Consider the following 21,961-nt stretch of genomic DNA (forward strand, 5'->3'; position numbering starts at 1 on the left):
TTACCTGTTACATCTAAAAATCTTCCCTTTTTACACAGAACGTGATATTGTGCTCTGAATTCATACCAGTGTAAGGGAGATAGATTACAATTCATTTGTTTCTCATTTCTTAAAGACAGCAACAACACCGACAATTTGACCCCTAACCCGACTTTTTCACGATTCCGTTTAATTTCTCACTCAAATTTGCAAAACATTAAATTGACCCCGACGTGATTTGAACACGCAACCTTCTGGTCTGGAGTCAGACGCGCTACCGTCTGAAAGCCAGAAAACTATAAGGTACTAAGAGTAGACGGTATTCCTTAATATGTTACCTGTTACTTCTAAAAATCTTCCCTTTTTACACAGAACGTGATATTGTGCTCTGAATTCATACCAGTGTAAGGGTGATAGATGACAATTCATTTGTTTCTGATTTCTTAAAGACAACAACAACACCGACAATTTGACCCCTAACCCGATTTTGTCAGGATCCCGTTTCATTTCTCACTCAAATTTGCAAAACATTAAATTGACCCCGACGTGATTTGAACACGCAACCTTCTGATCTGGAGTCAGACGCGCTACCGTCTGAAAGCCAGAAAACTATAAGGTACTAAGAGTAGACGGTATTCCTTAATATGTTACCTGTTACATCTAAAAATCTTCCCTTTTTACACAGAACGTGATATTGTGCTCTGAATTCATACCAGTGTAAGGGAGATAGATTACAATTCATTTGTTTCTCATTTCTTAAAGCAACAACACCGACAATTTGACCCCTAACCCGACTTTTTCACGATTCCGTTTCATTTCTCACTCAAATTTGCAAAACATTAAATTGACCCCGACGTCATTTGAACACGCAACCTTCTGATCTGGAGTTGCGCCACAGGCCCGTCTGAAACCCAGAAAACTATAAGGTACTAAGAGTAGACGGTATTCCTTAATATGTTACCTGTTCAGCTAAAAATCTTCCCTTTTTACACAGAACGTGATATTGTGCTCTGAATTCATACCAGTGTAAGGGTGATAGATGACAATTCATTTGTTTCTCATTTCTTAAAGCAACAACAACACCGACAATTTGACCCCTAACCCGATTTTGTCAGGATCCCGTTTCATTTCTCACTCAAATTTGCAAAACATTCAATTGACGCCGACGTGATCTGAACACGCAACCTTCTGATCTGGAGTCAAACGCGCTACCGTTGCGCCACAGGGCCGTCTGAAAGCCAGAAAACTATAAGGTACTAAGAGTAGACGGTATTCCTTAATATGTTACCTGTTACATCTAAAAATCTTCCCTTTTTACACAGAACGTGATATTGTGCTCTGAATTCATACCAGTGTAAGGGAGATACATTACAATTCATTTATTTCTCATTTCTTAAAGCAACAACAACATCGACAATTTGACCCCTAACCCGATTTTGTCAGGATCCCGTTTCATTTCTCACTCAAATTTGCAAAACATTAAATTGACCCCGACGTGATTTGAACACGCAACCTTCTGATCTGGAGTCAGACGCGCTACCGTTGCGCCACAGGGCCGTCTGAAAGCCAGAAAACTATAAGGTACTAAGGGTAGACGGTATTCCTTAATATGTTACCTGTTACATCTAAAAATCTTCCCTTTTTACACAGAACGTGATATTGTGCTCTGAATTCATACCAGTGTAAGGGAGATAGATTACAATTCATTTGTTTCTCATTTCTTAAAGCAACAACACCGACAATTTGACCCCTAACCCGACTTTTTCACGATTCCGTTTCATTTCTCACTCAAATTTGCAAAACATTAAATTGACCCCAACGTCATTTGAACACGCAACCTTCTGATCTGGAGTCAGACGCGCTACCGTTGCGCCACAGGCCCGTCTGAAAGCCAGAAAACTATAAGGTACTAAGAGTAGACGGTATTCCTTAATATGTTACCTGTTCAGCTAAAAACCTTCCCTTTTTACACAGAACGTGATATTGTGCTCTGAATTCATACCAGTGTAAGGGTGATAGATGACAATTCATTTATTTCTCATTTCTTAAAGCAACAACAACACCGACAATTTGACCCCTAACCCGCTTTGTCAAGATCCCGTTTCATTTCTAACTCAAATTTGCAAAACATTAAATTGACCCCGACGTGATTTGAACACGCAACCTTCTGATCTGGAGTCAGACGCGCTACCGTTGCGCCACAGGGCCGTCTGAAAGCCAGAAAACTATAAGGTACTAAGAGTAGACGGTATTCCTCTATATGTTACCTGTTACATCTAAAAATCTTCCCTTTTTACACAGAACGTGATATTGTGCTCTGAATTCATACCAGTGTAAGGGAGATACATTACAATTCATTTATTTCTCATTTCTTAAAGCAACAACAACATCGACAATTTGACCCCTAACCCGATTTTGTCAGGATCCCGTTTCATTTCTCACTCAAATTTGCAAAACATTAAATTGACCCCGACGTGATTTGAACACGTAACCTTCTGATCTGGAGTCAGACGCGCTACCGTTGCGCCACAGGGCCGGCTGAAAGCCATAAAAGTATAAGGTACTTATAGTAGACGGTATTCCTTAATATGTTACCTGTTACATCTAAAAATCTTCCCTTTTTACACAGAACGTGATATTGTGCTCTGAATTCATACCAGTGTAAGGGAGATAGATTACAATTCATTTGTTTCTCATTTCTTAAAGCAACAACACCGACAATTTCCCCCTTACCCGACTTTTTCACGATTCCGTTTCATTTCTCACTCAAATTTGCAAAACATTAAATTGACCCCAACGTCATTTGAACACGCAACCTTCTGATCTGGAGTCAGACGCGCTACCGTTGCGCCACAGGCCCGTCTGAAAGCCAGAAAACTATAAGGTACTAAGAGTAGACGGTATTCCTTAATATGTTACCTGTTCAGCTAAAAACCTTCCCTTTTTACACAGAACGTGATATTGTGCTCTGAATTCATACCAGTGTAAGGGTGATAGATGACAATTCATTTATTTCTCATTTCTTAAAGCAACAACAACACCGACAATTTGACCCCTAACCCGCTTTGTCAAGATCCCGTTTCATTTCTAACTCAAATTTGCAAAACATTAAATTGACCCCGACGTGATTTGAACACGCAACCTTCTGATCTGGAGTCAGACGCGCTACCGTTGCGCCACAGGGCCGTCTGAAAGCCAGAAAACTATAAGGTACTAAGAGTAGACGGTATTCCTCTATATGTTACCTGTTACATCTAAAAATCTTCCCTTTTTACACAGAACGTGATATTGTGCTCTGAATTCATACCAGTGTAAGGGAGATACATTACAATTCATTTATTTCTCATTTCTTAAAGCAACAACAACATCGACAATTTGACCCCTAACCCGATTTTGTCAGGATCCCGTTTCATTTCTCACTCAAATTTGCAAAACATTAAATTGACCCCGACGTGATTTGAACACGCAACCTTCTGATCTGGAGTCAGACGCGCTACCGTTGCGCCACAGGGCCGATTGAAAGCCAGAAAACTATAAGGTACTAAGAGAAGACGGTATTCCTTAATATGTTACCTGTTACATCTAAAAACCTTCCCTTTTTACACAGAACGTGATATTGTGCTCTGAATTCATACCAGTGTAAGGGAGATAGATTACAATTCATTTATTTCTCATTTCTTAAAGCAACAACAACACCGACAATTTGACCCCTAACCCGAATTTGTCAAGATCCCCTTTCATTTCTCACTCAAATTTGCAAAACATTAAATTGACCCCGACGTGATTTGAACACGCAACCTTCTGATCTGGAGTCAGACGCGCTACCGTTGCGCCACAGGGCCGTCTGAAAGCCAGAAAACTATAAGGTACTAAGAGTAGACGGTATTCCTTAATATGTTACCTGTTACATCTAAAAACCTTCCCTTTTTACACAGAACGTGATATTGTGCTCTGAATTCATACCAGTGTAAGGGAGATAGATTACAATTCATTTATTTCTCATTTCTTAAAGCAACAACAACATCGACAATTTGACCCCTCACCCGATTTTGTCACGATCCCGTTTCATTTCTAACTCAAATTTGCAAAACATTAAATTGACCCCGACGTGATTTGAACACGCAACCTTCTGATCTGGAGTCAGACGCGCTACCGTTGCGCCACAGGGCCGTCTGAAAGCCAGAAAACTATAAGGTACTAAGAGAAGACGGTATTCCTTAATATGTTATCTGTTACATCTAAAAATCTTCCCTTTTTACACAGAACGTGATATTGTGCTCTGAATTCATACCAGTGTAAGGGAGATAGATTACAATTCATTTATTTCTCATTTCTTAAAGCAACAACAACATCGACAATTTGACCCCTCACCCGATTTTGTCACGATCCCGTTTCATTTCTAACTCAAATTTGCAAAACATTAAATTGACCCCGACGTGATTTGAACACGCAACCTTCTGATCTGGAGTCAGACGTGCTACCGTTGCCCCACAGGGCCGGCTGAAAGCCAGAAAACTATAAGGTACTAAGAGTAGACGGTATTCCTTAATATGTTACCTGTTACATCTAAAAATCTTCCCTTTTTACACAGAACGTGATATTGTGCTCTGAATTCATACCAGTGTAAGGGTGATAGATGACAATTCATTTGTTTCTGATTTCTTAAAGCAACAACAACACCGACAATTTGACCCCTAACCCGCTTTGTCAAGATCCCGTTTCATTTCTCACTCAAATTTGCAAAACATTCAATTGACCCCGACGTGATTTGAACACGCAACCTTCTGATCTGGAGTCAGACGCGCTACCGTTGCGCCACAGGGCCGGCTGAAAGCCAGAAAACTATAAGGTACTAAGAGTAGACGGTATTCCTTAATATGTTACCTGTTACATCTAAAAATCTTCCCTTTTTACACAGAACGTGATATTGTGCTCTGAATTCATACCAGTGTAAGGGAGATAGATTACAATTCATTTGTTTCTCATTTCTTCAAGACAGCAACAACACCGACAATTTGACCCCTCACCCGACTTTTTCACGATCCCGTTTCATTTCTCACTCAAATTGGCAAAACATTAAATTGACCCCGACGTGATTTGAACACGCAACCTTCTGATCTGGAGTCAGACGCGCTACCGTTGCGCCACAGGGCCGATTGAAAGCCAGAAAACTATAAGGTACTAAGAGTAGACGGTATTCCTTAATATGTTACCTGTTACATCTAAAAATCTTCCCTTTTTACACAGAACGTGATATTGTGCTCTGAATTCATACCAGTGTAAGGGAGATAGATTACAATTCATTTGTTTCTCATTTCTTAAAGACAGCAACAACACCGACAATTTGACCCCTCACCCGACTTTTTCACGATCCCGTTTCATTTCTCACTCAAATTTGCAAAACATTAAATTGACCCCGACGTGATTTGAACACGCAACCTTCTGATCTGGAGTCAGACGCGCTACCGTTGCGCCACAGGGCCGATTGAAAGCCAGAAAACTATAAGGTACTAAGAGTAGACGGTATTCCTTAATATGTTACCTGTTACATCTAAAAATCTTCCCTTTTTACACAGAACGTGATATTGTGCTCTGAATTCATACCAGTGTAAGGGAGATAGATTACAATTCATTTATTTCTCATTTCTTAAAGACAACAACAACATCGACAATTTGACCCCTAACCCGATTTTGTCAGGATCCCGTTTCATTTCTCACTCAAATTTGCAAAACATTAAATTGACCCCGACGTGATTTGAACACGCAACCTTCTGATCTGGAGTCAGATGAGCTACCGTTGCGCCACAGGGCCGTCTGAAAGCCAGAAAACTATAAGGTACTAAGAGTAGACGGTATTCCTTAATATGTTACCTGTTACATCTAAAAATCTTCCCTTTTTACACAGAACGTGATATTGTGCTCTGAATTCATACCAATGTAAGGGAGATAGATTACAATTCATTTGTTTCTCATTTCTTAAAACAACAACACCGACAATTTGACCCCTAACCCGACTTTTTCACGATTCCGTTTCATTTCTCACTCAAATTTGCAAAACATTAAATTGACCCCGACGTGATTTGAACACGAAACCTTCTGATCTGGAGTCAGACGCGCTACCGTTGCGCCACAGGCCCGTCTGAAACCCAGAAAACTATAAGGTACTAAGAGTAGACGGTATTCCTTAATATGTTACCTGTTCAGCTATAAATCTTCCCTTTTTACACAGAACGTGATATTGTGCTCTGAATTCATACCAGTGTAAGGGTGATAGATGACAATTCATTTGTTTCTCATTTCTTAAAGCAACAACAACACCGACAATTTGACCCCTAACCCGCTTTGTCAAGATCCCGTTTCATTTCTCACTCAAATTTGCAAAACATTAAATTGACCCCGACGTGATTTGAACACGCAACCTTCTGATCTGGAGTCAGACGCGCTACCGTTGCGCCACAGGGCCGATTGAAAGCCAGAAAACTATAAGGTACTAAGAGTAGACGGTATTCCTTAATATGTTACCTGTTACATCTAAAAATCTTCCCTTTTTACACAGAACGTGATATTGTGCTCTGAATTCATACCAGTGTAAGGGAGATAGATGACAATTCATTTGTTTCTCATTTCTTAAAGACAGCAACAACACCGACAATTTGACCCCTCACCCGACTTTTTCACGATCCCGTTTCATTTCTCACTCAAATTTGCAAAACATTAAATTGACCCCGACGTGATTTGAACACGCAACCTTCTGATCTGGAGTCAGACGCGCTACCGTTGCGCCACAGGGCCGGCTGAAAGCCAGAAAACTATAAGGTACTAAGAGTAGACGGTATTCCTTAATATGTTACCTGTTACATCTAAAAATCTTCCCTTTTTACACAGAACGTGATATTGTGCTCTGAATTCATACCAGTGTAAGGGAGATAGATTACAATTCATTTGTTTCTCATTTCTTAAAGACAGCAACAACACCGACAATTTGACCCCTCACCCGACTTTTTCACGATCCCGTTTCATTTCTCACTCAAATTTGCAAAACATTAAATTGACCCCGACGTGATTTGAACACGCAACCTTCTGATCTGGAGTCAGACGCGCTACCGTTGCGCCACAGGGCCGGCTGAAAGCCAGAAAACTATAAGGTACTAAGAGTAGACGGTATTCCTTAATATGTTACCTGTTACATCTAAAAATCTTCCCTTTTTACACAGAACGTGATATTGTGCTCTGAATTCATACCAGTGTAAGGGAGATAGATTACAATTCATTTATTTCTCATTTCTTAAAGACAACAACAACATCGACAATTTGACCCCTAACCCGATTTTGTCAGGATCCCGTTTCATTTCTCACTCAAATTTGCAAAACATTAAATTGACCCCGACGTGATTTGAACACGCAACCTTCTGATCTGGAGTCAGATGAGCTACCGTTGCGCCACAGGGCCGTCTGAAAGCCAGAAAACTATAAGGTACTAAGAGTAGACGGTATTCCTTAATATGTTACCTGTTACATCTAAAAATCTTCCCTTTTTACACAGAACGTGATATTGTGCTCTGAATTCATACCAGTGTAAGGGAGATAGATTACAATTCATTTGTTTCTCATTTCTTAAAACAACAACACCGACAATTTGACCCCTAACCCGACTTTTTCACGATTCCGTTTCATTTCTCACTCAAATTTGCAAAACATTAAATTGACCCCGACGTGATTTGAACACGAAACCTTCTGATCTGGAGTCAGACGCGCTACCGTTGCGCCACAGGCCCGTCTGAAACCCAGAAAACTATAAGGTACTAAGAGTAGACGGTATTCCTTAATATGTTACCTGTTCAGCTATAAATCTTCCCTTTTTACACAGAACGTGATATTGTGCTCTGAATTCATACCAGTGTAAGGGTGATAGATGACAATTCATTTGTTTCTCATTTCTTAAAGCAACAACAACACCGACAATTTGACCCCTAACCCGCTTTGTCAAGATCCCGTTTCATTTCTCACTCAAATTTGCAAAACATTAAATTGACCCCGACGTGATTTGAACACGCAACCTTCTGATCTGGAGTCAGACGCGCTACCGTTGCGCCACAGGGCCGATTGAAAGCCAGAAAACTATAAGGTACTAAGAGTAGACGGTATTCCTTAATATGTTACCTGTTACATCTAAAAATCTTCCCTTTTTACACAGAACGTGATATTGTGCTCTGAATTCATACCAGTGTAAGGGAGATAGATGACAATTCATTTGTTTCTCATTTCTTAAAGACAGCAACAACACCGACAATTTGACCCCTCACCCGACTTTTTCACGATCCCGTTTCATTTCTCACTCAAATTTGCAAAACATTAAATTGACCCCGACGTGATTTGAACACGCAACCTTCTGATCTGGAGTCAGACGCGCTACCGTTGCGCCACAGGGCCGGCTGAAAGCCAGAAAACTATAAGGTACTAAGAGTAGACGGTATTCCTTAATATGTTACCTGTTACATCTAAAAATCTTCCCTTTTTACACAGAACGTGATATTGTGCTCTGAATTCATACCAGTGTAAGGGAGATAGATTACAATTCATTTGTTTCTCATTTCTTAAAGACAGCAACAACACCGACAATTTGACCCCTCACCCGACTTTTTCACGATCCCGTTTCATTTCTCACTCAAATTTGCAAAACATTAAATTGACCCCGACGTGATTTGAACACGCAACCTTCTGATCTGGAGTCAGACGCGCTACCGTTGCGCCACAGGGCCGGCTGAAAGCCAGAAAACTATAAGGTACTAAGAGTAGACGGTATTCCTTAATATGTTACCTGTTACATCTAAAAATCTTCCCTTTTTACACAGAACGTGATATTGTGCTCTGAATTCATACCAGTGTAAGGGTGATAGATTACAATTCATTTGTTTCTGATTTCTTAAAGACAGCAACAACACCGACAATTTGACCCCTCACCCGATTTTGTCACGATCCCGTTTCATTTCTCACTCAAATTTGCAAAACATTAAATTGACCCCGACGTGATTTGAACACGCAACCTTCTGATCTGGAGTCAGACGCGCTACCGTTGCGCCACAGGGCCGTCTGAGAGCCAGAAAACTATAAGGTACTAAGAGTAGACGGTATTCCTTAATATGTTACCTGTTACATCTAAAAATCTTCCCTTTTTACACAGAACGTGATATTGTGCTCTGAATTCATACCAGTGTAAGGGAGATAGATTACAATTCATTTATTTTTCATTTCTTAAAGCAACAACAACATCGACAATTTGACCCCTAACCCGACTTTTTCACGATTCCGTTTCATTTCTCACTCAAATTTGCAAAACATTAAATTGACCCCGACGTGATTTGAACACGCAACCTTCTGATCTGGAGTCAGACGCGCTACCGTTGCGCCACAGGGCCGTCTGAAAGCCAGAAAACTATAAGGTACTAAGAGTAGACGGTATTCCTTAATATGTTACCTGTTACATCTAAAAATCTTCCCTTTTTACACAGAACGTGATATTGTGCTCTGAATTCATACCAGTGTAAGGGTGATAGATTACAATTCATTTGTTTCTGATTTCATAAAGACAGCAACAACATCGACAATTTGACCCCCTAACCCGATTTTGTCACGATCCCGTTTCATTTCTCACTCAAATTGGCAAAACATTAAACTGACCCCGACGTGATTTGAACACGCAACCTTCTGATCTGGAGTCAGACGCGCTACCGTTGCGCCACAGGGCCGTCTGAAAGCCAGAAAACTATAAGGTACTAAGAGTAGACGGTATTCCTTAATATGTTACCTGTTACATCTAAAAATCTTCCCTTTTTACACAGAACGTGATATTGTGCTCTGAATTCATACCAGTGTAAGGGTGATAGATGACAATTCATTTGTTTCTCATTTCTTAAAGCAACAACAACATCGACAATTTGACCCCTCACCCGATTTTGTCACGATCCCGTTTCATTTCTCACTCAAATTGGCAAAACATTAAACTGACCCCGACGTGATTTGAACACGCAACCTTCTGATCTGGAGTCAGACGCGCTACCGTTGCGCCACAGGGCCGTCTGAAAGCCAGAAAACTATAAGGTACTAAGAGTAGACGGTATTCCTTAATATGTTACCTGTTACATCTAAAAATCTTCCCTTTTTACACAGAACGTGATATTGTGCTCTGAATTCATACCAGTGTAAGGGAGATAGATTACAATTCATTTGTTTCTGATTTCTTAAAGACAGCAACAACACCGACAATTTGACCCCTCACCCGATTTTGTCACGATCCCGTTTCATTTCTCACTCAAATTTGCAAAACATTAAACTGACCCCGACGTGATTTGAACACGCAACCTTCTGATCTGGAGTCAGACGCGCTACCGTTGCGCCACAGGGCCGTCTGAAAGCCAGAAAACTATAAGGTACTAAGAGTAGACGGTATTCCTTAATATGTTACCTGTTACATCTAAAAATCTTCCCTTTTTACACAGAACGTGATATTGTGCTCTGAATTCATACCAGTGTAAAGGAGATAGATTACAATTCATTTATTTTTCATTTCTTAAAGCAACAACAACATCGACAATTTGACCCCTAACCCGACTTTTTCACGATTCCGTTTCATTTCTCACTCAAATTTGCAAAACATTAAATTGACCCCGACGTGATTTGAACACGCAACCTTCTGATCTGGAGTCAGACGCGCTACCGTTGCGCCACAGGGCCGTCTGAGAGCCAGAAAACTATAAGGTACTAAGAGTAGACGGTATTCCTTAATATGTTACCTGTTACATCTAAAAATCTTCCCTTTTTACACAGAACGTGATATTGTGCTCTGAATTCATACCAGTGTAAGGGAGATAGATTACAATTCATTTGTTTCTGATTTCTTAAAGACAGCAACAACACCGACAATTTGACCCCTCACCCGATTTTGTCACGATCCCGTTTCATTTCTCACTCAAATTTGCAAAACATTAAATTGACCCCGACGTGATTTGAACACGCAACCTTCTGATCTGGAGTCAGACGCGCTACCGTTGCGCCACAGGGCCGTCTGAAAGCCAGAAAACTATAAGGTACTAAGAGTAGACGGTATTCCTTAATATGTTACCTGTTACATCTAAAAATCTTCCCTTTTTACACAGAACGTGATATTGTGCTCTGAATTCATACCAGTGTAAGGGTGATAGATGACAATTCATTTGTTTCTCATTTCTTAAAGCAACAACAACATCGACAATTTGACCCCTCACCCGATTTTGTCACGATCCCGTTTCATTTCTCACTCAAATTGGCAAAACATTAAACTGACCCCGACGTGTTTTGAACACGCAACCTTCTGATCTGGAGTCAGACGCGCTACCGTTGCGCCACAGGGCTGTCTGAAAGCCAGAAAAAAAAGGTACTAAGAGTAGTCGGTATTCTTTAATATGTTACCTGTTACATCTAAAAATCTTCCCTTTTTACACAGAACGTGATATTGTGCTCTGAATTCATACCAGTGTAAGGGAGATAGATTACAATTCATTTATTTCTCATTTCTTAAAGCAACAACAACATTGACAATTTGACCCCTAACCCGATTTTGTCAGGATCCCGTTTCATTTCTCACTCAAATTTGCAAAACATTAAATTGACCCCGACGTGATTTGAACACGCAACCTTCTGATCTGGAGTCAGACGCGCTACCGTTGCGCCACAGGGCCGTCTGAAAGCCAGAAAACTATAAGGTACTAAGAGTAGACGGTATTCCTTAATATGTTACCTGTTACATCTAAAAATCTTCCCTTTTTACACAGAACGTGATATTGTGCTCTGAATTCATACCAGTGTAAGGGAGATAGATTACAATTCATTTGTTTCTGATTTCTTAAAGACAGCAACAACACCGACAATTTGACCCCTCACCCGATTTTGTCACGATCCCGTTTCATTTCTCACTCAAATTTGCAAAACATTAAACTGACCCCGACGTGATTTGAACACGCAACCTTCTGATCTGGAGTCAGACGCGCTACCGTTGCGCCACAGGGCCGTCTGAAAGCCAGAAAACTATAAGGTACTAAGAGTAGACGGTATTCCTTAATATGTTACCTGTTACATCTAAAAATCTTCCCTTTTTACACAGAACGTGATATTGTGCTCTGAATTCATACCAGTGTAAGGGTGATAGATGACAATTCATTTGTTTCTCATTTCTTAAAGCAACAACAACATTGACAATTTGACCCCTAACCCGATTTTGTCACGATCCCGTTTCATTTCTCACTCAAATTTGCAAAACATTAAATTGACCCCGACGTGTTTTGAACACGCAACCTTCTGATCTGGAGTCAGACGCGCTACCGTTGCGCCACAGGGCCGTCTGAGAGCCAGAAAACTATAAGGTACTAAGAGTAGACGGTATTCCTTAATATGTTACCTGTTACATCTAAAAATATTCCCTTTTTACACAGAACGTGATATTGTGCTCTGAATTCATACCAGTGTAAGGGAGATAGATTACAATTCATTTGTTTCTGATTTCTTAAAGACAGCAACAACACCGACAATTTGACCCCTCACCCGATTTTGTCACGATCCCGTTTCATTTCTCACTCAAATTTGCAAAACATTAAATTGACCCCGACGTGATTTGAACACGCAACCTTCTGATCTGGAGTCAGACGCGCTACCGTTGCGCCACAGGGCCGTCTGAAAGCCAGAAAACTATAAGGTACTAAGAGTAGACGGTATTCCTTAATATGTTACCTGTTACATCTAAAAATCTTCCCTTTTTACACAGAACGTGATATTGTGCTCTGAATTCATACCAGTGTAAGGGTGATAGATGACAATTCATTTGTTTCTCATTTCTTAAAGCAACAACAACATCGACAATTTGACCCCTCACCCGATTTTGTCACGATCCCGTTTCATTTCTCACTCAAATTGGCAAAACATTAAACTGACCCCGACGTGATTTGAACACGCAACCTTCTGATCTGGAGTCAGACGCGCTACCGTTGCGCCACAGGGCTGTCTGAAAGCCAGAAAAAAAAGGTACTAAGAGTAGTCGGTATTCTTTAATATGTTACCTGTTACATCTAAAAATCTTCCCTTTTTACACAGAACGTGATATTGTGCTCTGAATTCATACCAGTGTAAGGGAGATAGATTACAATTCATTTATTTCTCATTTCTTAAAGCAACAACAACATTGACAATTTGACCCCTAACCCGATTTTGTCAGGATCCCGTTTCATTTCTCACTCAAATTTGCAAAACATTAAATTGACCCCGACGTGATTTGAACACGCAACCTTCTGATCTGGAGTCAGACGCGCTACCGTTGCGCCACAGGGCCGTCTGAAAGCCAGAAAACTATAAGGTACTAAGAGTAGACGGTATTCCTTAATATGTTACCTGTTACATCTAAAAATCTTCCCTTTTTACACAGAACGTGATATTGTGCTCTGAATTCATACCAGTGTAAGGGAGATAGATTACAATTCATTTGTTTCTGATTTCTTAAAGACAGCAACAACACCGACAATTTGACCCCTCACCCGATTTTGTCACGATCCCGTTTCATTTCTCACTCAAATTTGCAAAACATTAAACTGACCCCGACGTGATTTGAACACGCAACCTTCTGATCTGGAGTCAGACGCGCTACCGTTGCGCCACAGGGCCGTCGGAGAGCCAGAAAACTATAAGGTACTAAGAGTAGACGGTATTCCTTAATATGTTACCTGTTACATCTAAAAACCTTCCCTTTTTACACAGAACGTGATATTGTGCTCTGAATTCATACCAGTGTAAGGGAGATAGATTACAATTCATTTATTTTTCATTTCTTAAAGCAACAACAACATCGACAATTTGACCCCTAACCCGACTTTTTCACGATTCCGTTTCATTTCTCACTCAAATTGGCAAAACATTAAATTGACCCCGACGTGTTTTGAACACGCAACCTTCTGATCTGGAGTCAGACGCGCTACCGTTGCGCCACAGGGCCGTCTGAAAGCCAGAAAACTATAAGGTACTAAGAGTAGACGGTATTCCTTAATATGTTACCTGTTACATCTAAAAATCTTCCCTTTTTACACAGAACGTGATATTGTGCTCTGAATTCATACCAGTGTAAAGGAGATAGATTACAATTCATTTATTTTTCATTTCTTAAAGCAACAACAACATCGACAATTTGACCCCTAACCCGACTTTTTCACGATTCCGTTTCATTTCTCACTCAAATTTGCAAAACATTAAATTGACCCCGACGTGATTTGAACACGCAACCTTCTGATCTGGAGTCAGACGCGCTACCGTTGCGCCACAGGGCCGTCTGAGAGCCAGAAAACTATAAGGTACTAAGAGTAGACGGTATTCCTTAATATGTTACCTGTTACATCTAAAAATATTCCCTTTTTACACAGAACGTGATATTGTGCTCTGAATTCATACCAGTGTAAGGGAGATAGATTACAATTCATTTGTTTCTGATTTCTTAAAGACAGCAACAACACCGACAATTTGACCCCTCACCCGATTTTGTCACGATCCCGTTTCATTTCTCACTCAAATTTGCAAAACATTAAATTGACCCCGACGTGATTTGAACACGCAACCTTCTGATCTGGAGTCAGACGCGCTACCGTTGCGCCACAGGGCCGTCTGAAAGCCAGAAAACTATAAGGTACTAAGAGTAGACGGTATTCCTTAATATGTTACCTGTTACATCTAAAAATCTTCCCTTTTTACACAGAACGTGATATTGTGCTCTGAATTCATACCAGTGTAAGGGTGATAGATGACAATTCATTTGTTTCTCATTTCTTAAAGCAACAACAACATCGACAATTTGACCCCTCACCCGATTTTGTCACGATCCCGTTTCATTTCTCACTCAAATTGGCAAAACATTAAACTGACCCCGACGTGATTTGAACACGCAACCTTCTGATCTGGAGTCAGACGCGCTACCGTTGCGCCACAGGGCTGTCTGAAAGCCAGAAAAAAAAGGTACTAAGAGTAGTCGGTATTCTTTAATATGTTACCTGTTACATCTAAAAATCTTCCCTTTTTACACAGAACGTGATATTGTGCTCTGAATTCATACCAGTGTAAGGGAGATAGATTACAATTCATTTATTTCTCATTTCTTAAAGCAACAACAACATTGACAATTTGACCCCTAACCCGATTTTGTCAGGATCCCGTTTCATTTCTCACTCAAATTTGCAAAACATTAAATTGACCCCGACGTGATTTGAACACGCAACCTTCTGATCTGGAGTCAGACGCGCTACCGTTGCGCCACAGGGCCGTCTGAAAGCCAGAAAACTATAAGGTACTAAGAGTAGACGGTATTCCTTAATATGTTACCTGTTACATCTAAAAATCTTCCCTTTTTACACAGAACGTGATATTGTGCTCTGAATTCATACCAGTGTAAGGGAGATAGATTACAATTCATTTGTTTCTGATTTCTTAAAGACAGCAACAACACCGACAATTTGACCCCTCACCCGATTTTGTCACGATCCCGTTTCATTTCTCACTCAAATTTGCAAAACATTAAACTGACCCCGACGTGATTTGAACACGCAACCTTCTGATCTGGAGTCAGACGCGCTACCGTTGCGCCACAGGGCCGTCTGAAAGCCAGAAAACTATAAGGTACTAAGAGTAGACGGTATTCCTTAATATGTTACCTGTTACATCTAAAAATCTTCCCTTTTTACACAGAACGTGATATTGTGCTCTGAATTCATACCAGTGTAAGGGTGATAGATGACAATTCATTTGTTTCTCATTTCTTAAAGCAACAACAACATTGACAATTTGACCCCTAACCCGATTTTGTCACGATCCCGTTTCATTTCTCACTCAAATTTGCAAAACATTAAATTGACCCCGACGTGTTTTGAACACGCAACCTTCTGATCTGGAGTCAGACGCGCTACCGTTGCGCCACAGGGCCGTCTGAGAGCCAGAAAACTATAAGGTACTAAGAGTAGACGGTATTCCTTAATATGTTACCTGTTACATCTAAAAATATTCCCTTTTTACACAGAACGTGATATTGTGCTCTGAATTCATACCAGTGTAAGGGAGATAGATTACAATTCATTTGTTTCTGATTTCTTAAAGACAGCAACAACACCGACAATTTGACCCCTCACCCGATTTTGTCACGATCCCGTTTCATTTCTCACTCAAATTTGCAAAACATTAAATTGACCCCGACGTGATTTGAACACGCAACCTTCTGATCTGGAGTCAGACGCGCTACCGTTGCGCCACAGGGCCGTCTGAAAGCCAGAAAACTATAAGGTACTAAGAGTAGACGGTATTCCTTAATATGTTACCTGTTACATCTAAAAATCTTCCCTTTTTACACAGAACGTGATATTGTGCTCTGAATTCATACCAGTGTAAGGGTGATAGATGACAATTCATTTGTTTCTCATTTCTTAAAGCAACAACAACATCGACAATTTGACCCCTCACCCGATTTTGTCACGATCCCGTTTCATTTCTCACTCAAATTGGCAAAACATTAAACTGACCCCGACGTGATTTGAACACGCAACCTTCTGATCTGGAGTCAGACGCGCTACCGTTGCGCCACAGGGCTGTCTGAAAGCCAGAAAAAAAAGGTACTAAGAGTAGTCGGTATTCTTTAATATGTTACCTGTTACATCTAAAAATCTTCCCTTTTTACACAGAACGTGATATTGTGCTCTGAATTCATACCAGTGTAAGGGAGATAGATTACAATTCATTTATTTCTCATTTCTTAAAGCAACAACAACATTGACAATTTGACCCCTAACCCGATTTTGTCAGGATCCCGTTTCATTTCTCACTCAAATTTGCAAAACATTAAATTGACCCCGACGTGATTTGAACACGCAACCTTCTGATCTGGAGTCAGACGCGCTACCGTTGCGCCACAGGGCCGTCTGAAAGCCAGAAAACTATAAGGTACTAAGAGTAGACGGTATTCCTTAATATGTTACCTGTTACATCTAAAAATCTTCCCTTTTTACACAGAACGTGATATTGTGCTCTGAATTCATACCAGTGTAAGGGAGATAGATTACAATTCATTTGTTTCTGATTTCTTAAAGACAGCAACAACACCGACAATTTGACCCCTCACCCGATTTTGTCACGATCCCGTTTCATTTCTCACTCAAATTTGCAAAACATTAAACTGACCCCGACGTGATTTGAACACGCAACCTTCTGATCTGGAGTCAGACGCGCTACCGTTGCGCCACAGGGCCGTCGGAGAGCCAGAAAACTATAAGGTACTAAGAGTAGACGGTATTCCTTAATATGTTACCTGTTACATCTAAAAACCTTCCCTTTTTACACAGAACGTGATATTGTGCTCTGAATTCATACCAGTGTAAGGGAGATAGATTACAATTCATTTATTTTTCATTTCTTAAAGCAACAACAACATCGACAATTTGACCCCTAACCCGACTTTTTCACGATTCCGTTTCATTTCTCACTCAAATTTGCAAAACATTAAATTGACCCCGACGTGATTTGAACACGCAACCATCTGATCTGGAGTCAGACGCGCTACCGTTGCGCCACAGGGCCGTCTGAAAGCCAGAAAACTATAAGGTACTAAGAGTAGACGGTATTCCTTAATATGTTACCTGTTACATCTAAAAATCTTCCCTTTTTACACAGAACGTGTTATTGTGCTCTGAATTCATACCAGTGTAAGGGAGATAGATTACAATTCATTTCTTAAAGCAAAAACAACATCGACAATTTGACCCCTAACCCGACGTTTTCACGATCCTGTTTCATTTCTCACTTAAATTTGCAAAACATTAAATTGACCCCGACGTGATTTGAACACGCAACCTTCTGATCTGGAGTCAGACGCGCTACCGTTGCGCCACAGGGCCGTCTGAAAGCCAGAAAACTATAAGGTACTAAGAGTAGACGGTATTCCTTAATATGTTACCTGTTACATCTAAAAATCTTCCCTTTTTACACAGAACGTGATATTGTGCTCTGAATTCATACCAGTGTAAGGGTGATAGATGACAATATATTTGTTTCTCATTTCTTAAAGCAACAACAACACCGACAATTTGACCCCTAACCCGATTTTGTCACGATCCCGTTTCATTTCTCACTCAAATTTGCAAAACATTAAATTGACCCCGACGTGATTTGAACACGCAACCTTCTGATCTGGAGTCAGACGCGCTTACGTTGCGCCACAGGGCCGTCTGAAAGCCACAAAACTATAAGGTACTAAGAGTAGACGGTATTCCTTAATATGTTACCTGTTACATCTAAAAATCTTCCCTTTTTACACAGAACGTGATATTGTGCTCTGAATTCATACAAGTGTAAGGGTGATAGATGACAATTCATTTGCTTCTCATTTCTAAAAGCAACAACAACATCGACAATTTGACCCCTAACCCGACTTTTTCACGATTCCGTTTCATTTCTCACTCAAATTTGCAAAACATTAAATTGACCCCGACGTGATTTGAACACGCAACCATCTGATCTGGAGTCAGACGCGCTACCGTTGCGCCACAGGGCCGTCTGAAAGCCAGAAAACTATAAGGTACTAAGAGTAGACGGTATTCCTAAATATGTTACCTGTTACATCTAAAAATCTTCCCTTTTTACACAGAACGTGTTATTGTGCTCTGAATTCATACCAGTGTAAGGGAGATAGATTACAATTCATTTCTTAAAGCAAAAACAACATCGACAATTTGACCCCTAACCCGACGTTTTCACGATCCCGTTTCATTTCTCACTTAAATTTGCAAAACATTAAATTGACCCCGACGTGATTTGAACACGCAACCTTCTGATCTGGAGTCAGACGCGCTACCGTTGCGCCACAGGGCCGTCTGAAAGCCAGAAAACTATAAGGTACTAAGAGTAGACGGTATTCCTTAATATGTTACCTGTTACATCTAAAAATCTTCCCTTTTTACACAGAACGTGATATTGTGCTCTGAATTCATACCAGTGTAAGGGTGATAGATGACAATATATTTGTTTCTCATTTCTTAAAGCAACAACAACACCGACAATTTGACCCCTAACCCGATTTTGTCACGATCCCGTTTCATTTCTCACTCAAATTTGCAAAACATTAAATTGACCCCGACGTGATTTGAACACGCAACCTTCTGATCTGGAGTCAGACGCGCTTACGTTGCGCCACAGGGCCGTCTGAAAGCCACAAAACTATAAGGTACTAAGAGTAGACGGTATTCCTTAATATGTTACCTGTTACATCTAAAAATCTTCCCTTTTTACACAGAACGTGATATTGTGCTCTGAATTCATACAAGTGTAAGGGTGATAGATGACAATTCATTTGCTTCTCATTTCTAAAAGCAACAACAACATCGACAATTTGACCCCTAACCCGATTTTGTCACGATCCCGTTTCATTTCTCACTCAAATTTGCAAAACATTAAATTGACCCCGACGTGATTTGAACACGCAACCTTCTGATCTGGAGTCAGACGCGCTACCGTTGCGCCACAGGGCCGTCTGAAAGCCAGAAAACTATAAGGTACTAAGAGTAGACGGTATTCCTCTATATGTTACCTGTTACATCTAAAAATCTTCCCTTTTTACACAGAACGTGATATTGTGCTCTGATTTCATACCAGTGTAAGGGAGATAGATGACAATTCATTTCTTAAAGCAAAAACAACATCGACAATTTGACCCCTAACCCGATTTTGTCACGATCCCGTTTCATTTCTCACTCAAATTTGCAAAACATTAAATTGACCCCGACGTGATTTGAACACGCAACCTTCTGATCTGGAGTCAGACGCGCTACCGTTGCGCCACAGGGCCGTCTGAAAGCCAGAAAACTATAAGGTACTAAGAGTAGACGGTATTCCTTAATATGTTACCTGTTACATCTAAAAATCTTCCCTTTTTACACAGAACGTGATATTGTGCTCTGAATTCATACCAGTGTAAGGGAGATAGATTACAATTCATTTGTTTCTGAATTCTTAAAGACAGCAACAACACCGACAATTTGACCCCTCACCCGATTTTGTCACGATCCCGTTTCATTTCTCACTCAAATTTGCAAAACATTAAATTGACCCCGACGTGATTTGAACACGCAACCTTCTGATCTGGAGTCAGACGCGCTACCGTTGCGCCACAGGGCCGTCTGAAAGCCACAAAACTATAAGGTACTAAGAGTAGACGGTATTCCTTAATATGTTACCTGTTACATCTAAAAATCTTCCCTTTTTACACAGAACGTGATATTGTGCTCTGAATTCATACCAGTGTAAGGGTGATAGATGACAATTCATTTGTTTCTCATTTCTTAAAGCAACAACAACATCGACAATTTGACCCCTCACCCGATTTTGTCACGATCCCGTTTCATTTCTCACTTAAATTTGCAAAACATTAAATTGACCCCGACGTGATTTGAACACGCAACCTTCTGATCTGGAGTCAGACGCGCTACCGTTGCGCCACAGGGCCGTCTGAAAGCCAGAAAACTATAAGGTACTAAGTGTAGACGGTATTCCTTAATATGTTACCTGTTACATCTAAAAATCTTCCCTTTTTACACAGAACGTGATATTGTGCTCTGAATTCATACCAGTGTAAGGGAGATAGATTACAATTCATTTCTTAAAGCAAAAACAACATCGACAATTTGACCCCTAACCCGACGTTTTCACGATCCCGTTTCATTTCTCACTCAAATTTGCAAAACATTAAATTGACCCCGACGTGATTTGAACACGCAACCTTCTGATCTGGAGTCAGACGCGCTACCGTTGCGCCACAGGGCCGTCTGAAAGCCAGAAAACTATAAGGTACTAAGAGTAGACGGTATTCCTTAATATGTTACCTGTTACATCTAAAAATCTTCCCTTTTTACACAGAACGTGATATTGTGCTCTGAATTCATACCAGTGTAAGGGTGATAGATGACAATATATTTGTTTCTCATTTCTTAAAGCAACAACAACACCGACAATTTGACCCCTAACCCGATTTTGTCACGATCCCGTTTCATTTCTCACTCAAATTTGCAAAACATTAAATTGACCCCGACGTGATTTGAACACGCAACCTTCTGATCTGGAGTCAGACGCGCTACCGTTGCGCCACAGGGCCGTCTGAAAGCCACAAAACTATAAGGTACTAAGAGTAGACGGTATTCCTTAATATGTTACCTGTTACATCTAAAAATCTTCCCTTTTTACACAGAACGTGATATTGTGCTCTGAATTCATACAAGTGTAAGGGTGATAGATGACAATTCATTTGCTTCTCATTTCTAAAAGCAACAACAACATCGACAATTTGACCCCTAACCCGATTTTGTCACGATCCCGTTTCATTTCTCACTCAAATTTGCAAAACATTAAATTGACCCCGACGTGATTTGAACACGCAACCTTCTGATCTGGAGTCAGACGCGCTACCGTTGCGCCACAGGGCCGTCTGAAAGCCAGAAAACTATAAGGTACTAAGAGTAGACGGTATTCCTCTATATGTTACCTGTTACATCTAAAAATCTTCCCTTTTTACACAGAACGTGATATTGTGCTCTGAATTCATAAGGGAGATAGATTACAATTCATTTCTTAAAGCAAAAACAACATTGACAATTTGACCCCTAACCCGACTTTTTCACGATCCCGTTTCATTTCTCACTCAAATTTGCAAAACATTAAATTGACCCCGACGTGATTTGAACACGCAACCTTCTGATCTGGAGTCAGACGCGCTACCGTTGCGCCACAGGGCCGTCTGAAAGCCAGAAAACTATAAGGTACTAAGAGTAGACGGTATTCCTCTATATGTTACCTGTTACATCTAAAAATCTTCCCTTTTTACACAGAACGTGATATTGTGCTCTGAATTCATACCAGTGTAAGGGAGATAGATGACAATTCATTTCTTAAAGCA

The 21,961-nt window shown here is 40.4% G+C and overlaps 61 non-coding genes across 61 annotated transcripts; all 61 read right to left on the reverse strand.

Moving 5' to 3' along the window:
* Nucleotides 1–1,464: 1,464 nt before the first annotated feature.
* Nucleotides 1,465–1,536, reverse strand: Trnaw-cca. The gene has a single exon. It is a non-coding gene; the product is annotated as a tRNA-Trp (tRNA).
* Nucleotides 1,537–2,115: 579 nt separating this feature from the next.
* On the reverse strand, nucleotides 2,116–2,187 carry Trnaw-cca. Its single transcript has one exon. It is a non-coding gene; the product is annotated as a tRNA-Trp (tRNA).
* A 256-nt stretch (nucleotides 2,188–2,443) lies between these two features.
* Trnaw-cca lies at nucleotides 2,444–2,515 on the reverse strand. Its single transcript has one exon. It is a non-coding gene; the product is annotated as a tRNA-Trp (tRNA).
* A 578-nt stretch (nucleotides 2,516–3,093) lies between these two features.
* Nucleotides 3,094–3,165, reverse strand: Trnaw-cca. Its single transcript has one exon. It is a non-coding gene; the product is annotated as a tRNA-Trp (tRNA).
* Nucleotides 3,166–3,421: 256 nt separating this feature from the next.
* On the reverse strand, nucleotides 3,422–3,493 carry Trnaw-cca. The gene has a single exon. It is a non-coding gene; the product is annotated as a tRNA-Trp (tRNA).
* A 256-nt stretch (nucleotides 3,494–3,749) lies between these two features.
* On the reverse strand, nucleotides 3,750–3,821 carry Trnaw-cca. The gene has a single exon. It is a non-coding gene; the product is annotated as a tRNA-Trp (tRNA).
* Nucleotides 3,822–4,077: 256 nt separating this feature from the next.
* Nucleotides 4,078–4,149, reverse strand: Trnaw-cca. The gene has a single exon. It is a non-coding gene; the product is annotated as a tRNA-Trp (tRNA).
* A 256-nt stretch (nucleotides 4,150–4,405) lies between these two features.
* Trnaw-cca lies at nucleotides 4,406–4,477 on the reverse strand. Its single transcript has one exon. It is a non-coding gene; the product is annotated as a tRNA-Trp (tRNA).
* Nucleotides 4,478–4,732: 255 nt separating this feature from the next.
* Trnaw-cca lies at nucleotides 4,733–4,804 on the reverse strand. Its single transcript has one exon. It is a non-coding gene; the product is annotated as a tRNA-Trp (tRNA).
* Nucleotides 4,805–5,061: 257 nt separating this feature from the next.
* Trnaw-cca lies at nucleotides 5,062–5,133 on the reverse strand. Its single transcript has one exon. It is a non-coding gene; the product is annotated as a tRNA-Trp (tRNA).
* A 257-nt stretch (nucleotides 5,134–5,390) lies between these two features.
* Trnaw-cca lies at nucleotides 5,391–5,462 on the reverse strand. The gene has a single exon. It is a non-coding gene; the product is annotated as a tRNA-Trp (tRNA).
* Nucleotides 5,463–5,719: 257 nt separating this feature from the next.
* Nucleotides 5,720–5,791, reverse strand: Trnaw-cca. The gene has a single exon. It is a non-coding gene; the product is annotated as a tRNA-Trp (tRNA).
* A 253-nt stretch (nucleotides 5,792–6,044) lies between these two features.
* Nucleotides 6,045–6,116, reverse strand: Trnaw-cca. The gene has a single exon. It is a non-coding gene; the product is annotated as a tRNA-Trp (tRNA).
* Nucleotides 6,117–6,370: 254 nt separating this feature from the next.
* Nucleotides 6,371–6,442, reverse strand: Trnaw-cca. The gene has a single exon. It is a non-coding gene; the product is annotated as a tRNA-Trp (tRNA).
* A 257-nt stretch (nucleotides 6,443–6,699) lies between these two features.
* Nucleotides 6,700–6,771, reverse strand: Trnaw-cca. The gene has a single exon. It is a non-coding gene; the product is annotated as a tRNA-Trp (tRNA).
* Nucleotides 6,772–7,028: 257 nt separating this feature from the next.
* Trnaw-cca lies at nucleotides 7,029–7,100 on the reverse strand. Its single transcript has one exon. It is a non-coding gene; the product is annotated as a tRNA-Trp (tRNA).
* Nucleotides 7,101–7,357: 257 nt separating this feature from the next.
* Trnaw-cca lies at nucleotides 7,358–7,429 on the reverse strand. The gene has a single exon. It is a non-coding gene; the product is annotated as a tRNA-Trp (tRNA).
* Nucleotides 7,430–7,682: 253 nt separating this feature from the next.
* Nucleotides 7,683–7,754, reverse strand: Trnaw-cca. The gene has a single exon. It is a non-coding gene; the product is annotated as a tRNA-Trp (tRNA).
* A 254-nt stretch (nucleotides 7,755–8,008) lies between these two features.
* Nucleotides 8,009–8,080, reverse strand: Trnaw-cca. The gene has a single exon. It is a non-coding gene; the product is annotated as a tRNA-Trp (tRNA).
* A 257-nt stretch (nucleotides 8,081–8,337) lies between these two features.
* On the reverse strand, nucleotides 8,338–8,409 carry Trnaw-cca. The gene has a single exon. It is a non-coding gene; the product is annotated as a tRNA-Trp (tRNA).
* A 257-nt stretch (nucleotides 8,410–8,666) lies between these two features.
* Nucleotides 8,667–8,738, reverse strand: Trnaw-cca. The gene has a single exon. It is a non-coding gene; the product is annotated as a tRNA-Trp (tRNA).
* A 257-nt stretch (nucleotides 8,739–8,995) lies between these two features.
* On the reverse strand, nucleotides 8,996–9,067 carry Trnaw-cca. Its single transcript has one exon. It is a non-coding gene; the product is annotated as a tRNA-Trp (tRNA).
* A 256-nt stretch (nucleotides 9,068–9,323) lies between these two features.
* On the reverse strand, nucleotides 9,324–9,395 carry Trnaw-cca. Its single transcript has one exon. It is a non-coding gene; the product is annotated as a tRNA-Trp (tRNA).
* Nucleotides 9,396–9,653: 258 nt separating this feature from the next.
* On the reverse strand, nucleotides 9,654–9,725 carry Trnaw-cca. Its single transcript has one exon. It is a non-coding gene; the product is annotated as a tRNA-Trp (tRNA).
* A 256-nt stretch (nucleotides 9,726–9,981) lies between these two features.
* On the reverse strand, nucleotides 9,982–10,053 carry Trnaw-cca. The gene has a single exon. It is a non-coding gene; the product is annotated as a tRNA-Trp (tRNA).
* A 257-nt stretch (nucleotides 10,054–10,310) lies between these two features.
* Nucleotides 10,311–10,382, reverse strand: Trnaw-cca. The gene has a single exon. It is a non-coding gene; the product is annotated as a tRNA-Trp (tRNA).
* A 256-nt stretch (nucleotides 10,383–10,638) lies between these two features.
* Nucleotides 10,639–10,710, reverse strand: Trnaw-cca. Its single transcript has one exon. It is a non-coding gene; the product is annotated as a tRNA-Trp (tRNA).
* A 257-nt stretch (nucleotides 10,711–10,967) lies between these two features.
* Nucleotides 10,968–11,039, reverse strand: Trnaw-cca. The gene has a single exon. It is a non-coding gene; the product is annotated as a tRNA-Trp (tRNA).
* A 256-nt stretch (nucleotides 11,040–11,295) lies between these two features.
* Nucleotides 11,296–11,367, reverse strand: Trnaw-cca. The gene has a single exon. It is a non-coding gene; the product is annotated as a tRNA-Trp (tRNA).
* Nucleotides 11,368–11,621: 254 nt separating this feature from the next.
* Nucleotides 11,622–11,693, reverse strand: Trnaw-cca. Its single transcript has one exon. It is a non-coding gene; the product is annotated as a tRNA-Trp (tRNA).
* A 257-nt stretch (nucleotides 11,694–11,950) lies between these two features.
* Nucleotides 11,951–12,022, reverse strand: Trnaw-cca. Its single transcript has one exon. It is a non-coding gene; the product is annotated as a tRNA-Trp (tRNA).
* Nucleotides 12,023–12,278: 256 nt separating this feature from the next.
* On the reverse strand, nucleotides 12,279–12,350 carry Trnaw-cca. The gene has a single exon. It is a non-coding gene; the product is annotated as a tRNA-Trp (tRNA).
* Nucleotides 12,351–12,607: 257 nt separating this feature from the next.
* Nucleotides 12,608–12,679, reverse strand: Trnaw-cca. The gene has a single exon. It is a non-coding gene; the product is annotated as a tRNA-Trp (tRNA).
* Nucleotides 12,680–12,935: 256 nt separating this feature from the next.
* On the reverse strand, nucleotides 12,936–13,007 carry Trnaw-cca. Its single transcript has one exon. It is a non-coding gene; the product is annotated as a tRNA-Trp (tRNA).
* Nucleotides 13,008–13,261: 254 nt separating this feature from the next.
* Nucleotides 13,262–13,333, reverse strand: Trnaw-cca. Its single transcript has one exon. It is a non-coding gene; the product is annotated as a tRNA-Trp (tRNA).
* Nucleotides 13,334–13,590: 257 nt separating this feature from the next.
* Nucleotides 13,591–13,662, reverse strand: Trnaw-cca. The gene has a single exon. It is a non-coding gene; the product is annotated as a tRNA-Trp (tRNA).
* A 256-nt stretch (nucleotides 13,663–13,918) lies between these two features.
* Trnaw-cca lies at nucleotides 13,919–13,990 on the reverse strand. Its single transcript has one exon. It is a non-coding gene; the product is annotated as a tRNA-Trp (tRNA).
* Nucleotides 13,991–14,246: 256 nt separating this feature from the next.
* Nucleotides 14,247–14,318, reverse strand: Trnaw-cca. Its single transcript has one exon. It is a non-coding gene; the product is annotated as a tRNA-Trp (tRNA).
* Nucleotides 14,319–14,575: 257 nt separating this feature from the next.
* Nucleotides 14,576–14,647, reverse strand: Trnaw-cca. Its single transcript has one exon. It is a non-coding gene; the product is annotated as a tRNA-Trp (tRNA).
* Nucleotides 14,648–14,903: 256 nt separating this feature from the next.
* Trnaw-cca lies at nucleotides 14,904–14,975 on the reverse strand. Its single transcript has one exon. It is a non-coding gene; the product is annotated as a tRNA-Trp (tRNA).
* Nucleotides 14,976–15,229: 254 nt separating this feature from the next.
* Nucleotides 15,230–15,301, reverse strand: Trnaw-cca. The gene has a single exon. It is a non-coding gene; the product is annotated as a tRNA-Trp (tRNA).
* A 257-nt stretch (nucleotides 15,302–15,558) lies between these two features.
* On the reverse strand, nucleotides 15,559–15,630 carry Trnaw-cca. Its single transcript has one exon. It is a non-coding gene; the product is annotated as a tRNA-Trp (tRNA).
* A 256-nt stretch (nucleotides 15,631–15,886) lies between these two features.
* Trnaw-cca lies at nucleotides 15,887–15,958 on the reverse strand. The gene has a single exon. It is a non-coding gene; the product is annotated as a tRNA-Trp (tRNA).
* Nucleotides 15,959–16,215: 257 nt separating this feature from the next.
* Trnaw-cca lies at nucleotides 16,216–16,287 on the reverse strand. The gene has a single exon. It is a non-coding gene; the product is annotated as a tRNA-Trp (tRNA).
* Nucleotides 16,288–16,543: 256 nt separating this feature from the next.
* Nucleotides 16,544–16,615, reverse strand: Trnaw-cca. The gene has a single exon. It is a non-coding gene; the product is annotated as a tRNA-Trp (tRNA).
* Nucleotides 16,616–16,869: 254 nt separating this feature from the next.
* On the reverse strand, nucleotides 16,870–16,941 carry Trnaw-cca. The gene has a single exon. It is a non-coding gene; the product is annotated as a tRNA-Trp (tRNA).
* Nucleotides 16,942–17,198: 257 nt separating this feature from the next.
* On the reverse strand, nucleotides 17,199–17,270 carry Trnaw-cca. Its single transcript has one exon. It is a non-coding gene; the product is annotated as a tRNA-Trp (tRNA).
* Nucleotides 17,271–17,526: 256 nt separating this feature from the next.
* Trnaw-cca lies at nucleotides 17,527–17,598 on the reverse strand. The gene has a single exon. It is a non-coding gene; the product is annotated as a tRNA-Trp (tRNA).
* A 245-nt stretch (nucleotides 17,599–17,843) lies between these two features.
* On the reverse strand, nucleotides 17,844–17,915 carry Trnaw-cca. Its single transcript has one exon. It is a non-coding gene; the product is annotated as a tRNA-Trp (tRNA).
* A 256-nt stretch (nucleotides 17,916–18,171) lies between these two features.
* Nucleotides 18,172–18,243, reverse strand: Trnaw-cca. Its single transcript has one exon. It is a non-coding gene; the product is annotated as a tRNA-Trp (tRNA).
* Nucleotides 18,244–18,499: 256 nt separating this feature from the next.
* On the reverse strand, nucleotides 18,500–18,571 carry Trnaw-cca. The gene has a single exon. It is a non-coding gene; the product is annotated as a tRNA-Trp (tRNA).
* Nucleotides 18,572–18,816: 245 nt separating this feature from the next.
* Nucleotides 18,817–18,888, reverse strand: Trnaw-cca. Its single transcript has one exon. It is a non-coding gene; the product is annotated as a tRNA-Trp (tRNA).
* A 256-nt stretch (nucleotides 18,889–19,144) lies between these two features.
* Trnaw-cca lies at nucleotides 19,145–19,216 on the reverse strand. The gene has a single exon. It is a non-coding gene; the product is annotated as a tRNA-Trp (tRNA).
* Nucleotides 19,217–19,472: 256 nt separating this feature from the next.
* Nucleotides 19,473–19,544, reverse strand: Trnaw-cca. Its single transcript has one exon. It is a non-coding gene; the product is annotated as a tRNA-Trp (tRNA).
* A 245-nt stretch (nucleotides 19,545–19,789) lies between these two features.
* Trnaw-cca lies at nucleotides 19,790–19,861 on the reverse strand. The gene has a single exon. It is a non-coding gene; the product is annotated as a tRNA-Trp (tRNA).
* Nucleotides 19,862–20,118: 257 nt separating this feature from the next.
* Trnaw-cca lies at nucleotides 20,119–20,190 on the reverse strand. Its single transcript has one exon. It is a non-coding gene; the product is annotated as a tRNA-Trp (tRNA).
* A 256-nt stretch (nucleotides 20,191–20,446) lies between these two features.
* Trnaw-cca lies at nucleotides 20,447–20,518 on the reverse strand. Its single transcript has one exon. It is a non-coding gene; the product is annotated as a tRNA-Trp (tRNA).
* Nucleotides 20,519–20,763: 245 nt separating this feature from the next.
* Trnaw-cca lies at nucleotides 20,764–20,835 on the reverse strand. The gene has a single exon. It is a non-coding gene; the product is annotated as a tRNA-Trp (tRNA).
* Nucleotides 20,836–21,091: 256 nt separating this feature from the next.
* On the reverse strand, nucleotides 21,092–21,163 carry Trnaw-cca. Its single transcript has one exon. It is a non-coding gene; the product is annotated as a tRNA-Trp (tRNA).
* A 256-nt stretch (nucleotides 21,164–21,419) lies between these two features.
* Nucleotides 21,420–21,491, reverse strand: Trnaw-cca. Its single transcript has one exon. It is a non-coding gene; the product is annotated as a tRNA-Trp (tRNA).
* Nucleotides 21,492–21,728: 237 nt separating this feature from the next.
* On the reverse strand, nucleotides 21,729–21,800 carry Trnaw-cca. The gene has a single exon. It is a non-coding gene; the product is annotated as a tRNA-Trp (tRNA).
* Between the last annotated feature and the right edge of the window lie 161 nt (nucleotides 21,801–21,961).

This window comes from Haliotis rufescens, unplaced genomic scaffold (assembly GCF_023055435.1).
Source record: "Haliotis rufescens isolate VD_foot unplaced genomic scaffold, xgHalRufe1.0.p SCAF_7, whole genome shotgun sequence".
Classification (NCBI taxonomy): domain Eukaryota; kingdom Metazoa; phylum Mollusca; class Gastropoda; order Lepetellida; family Haliotidae; genus Haliotis; species Haliotis rufescens.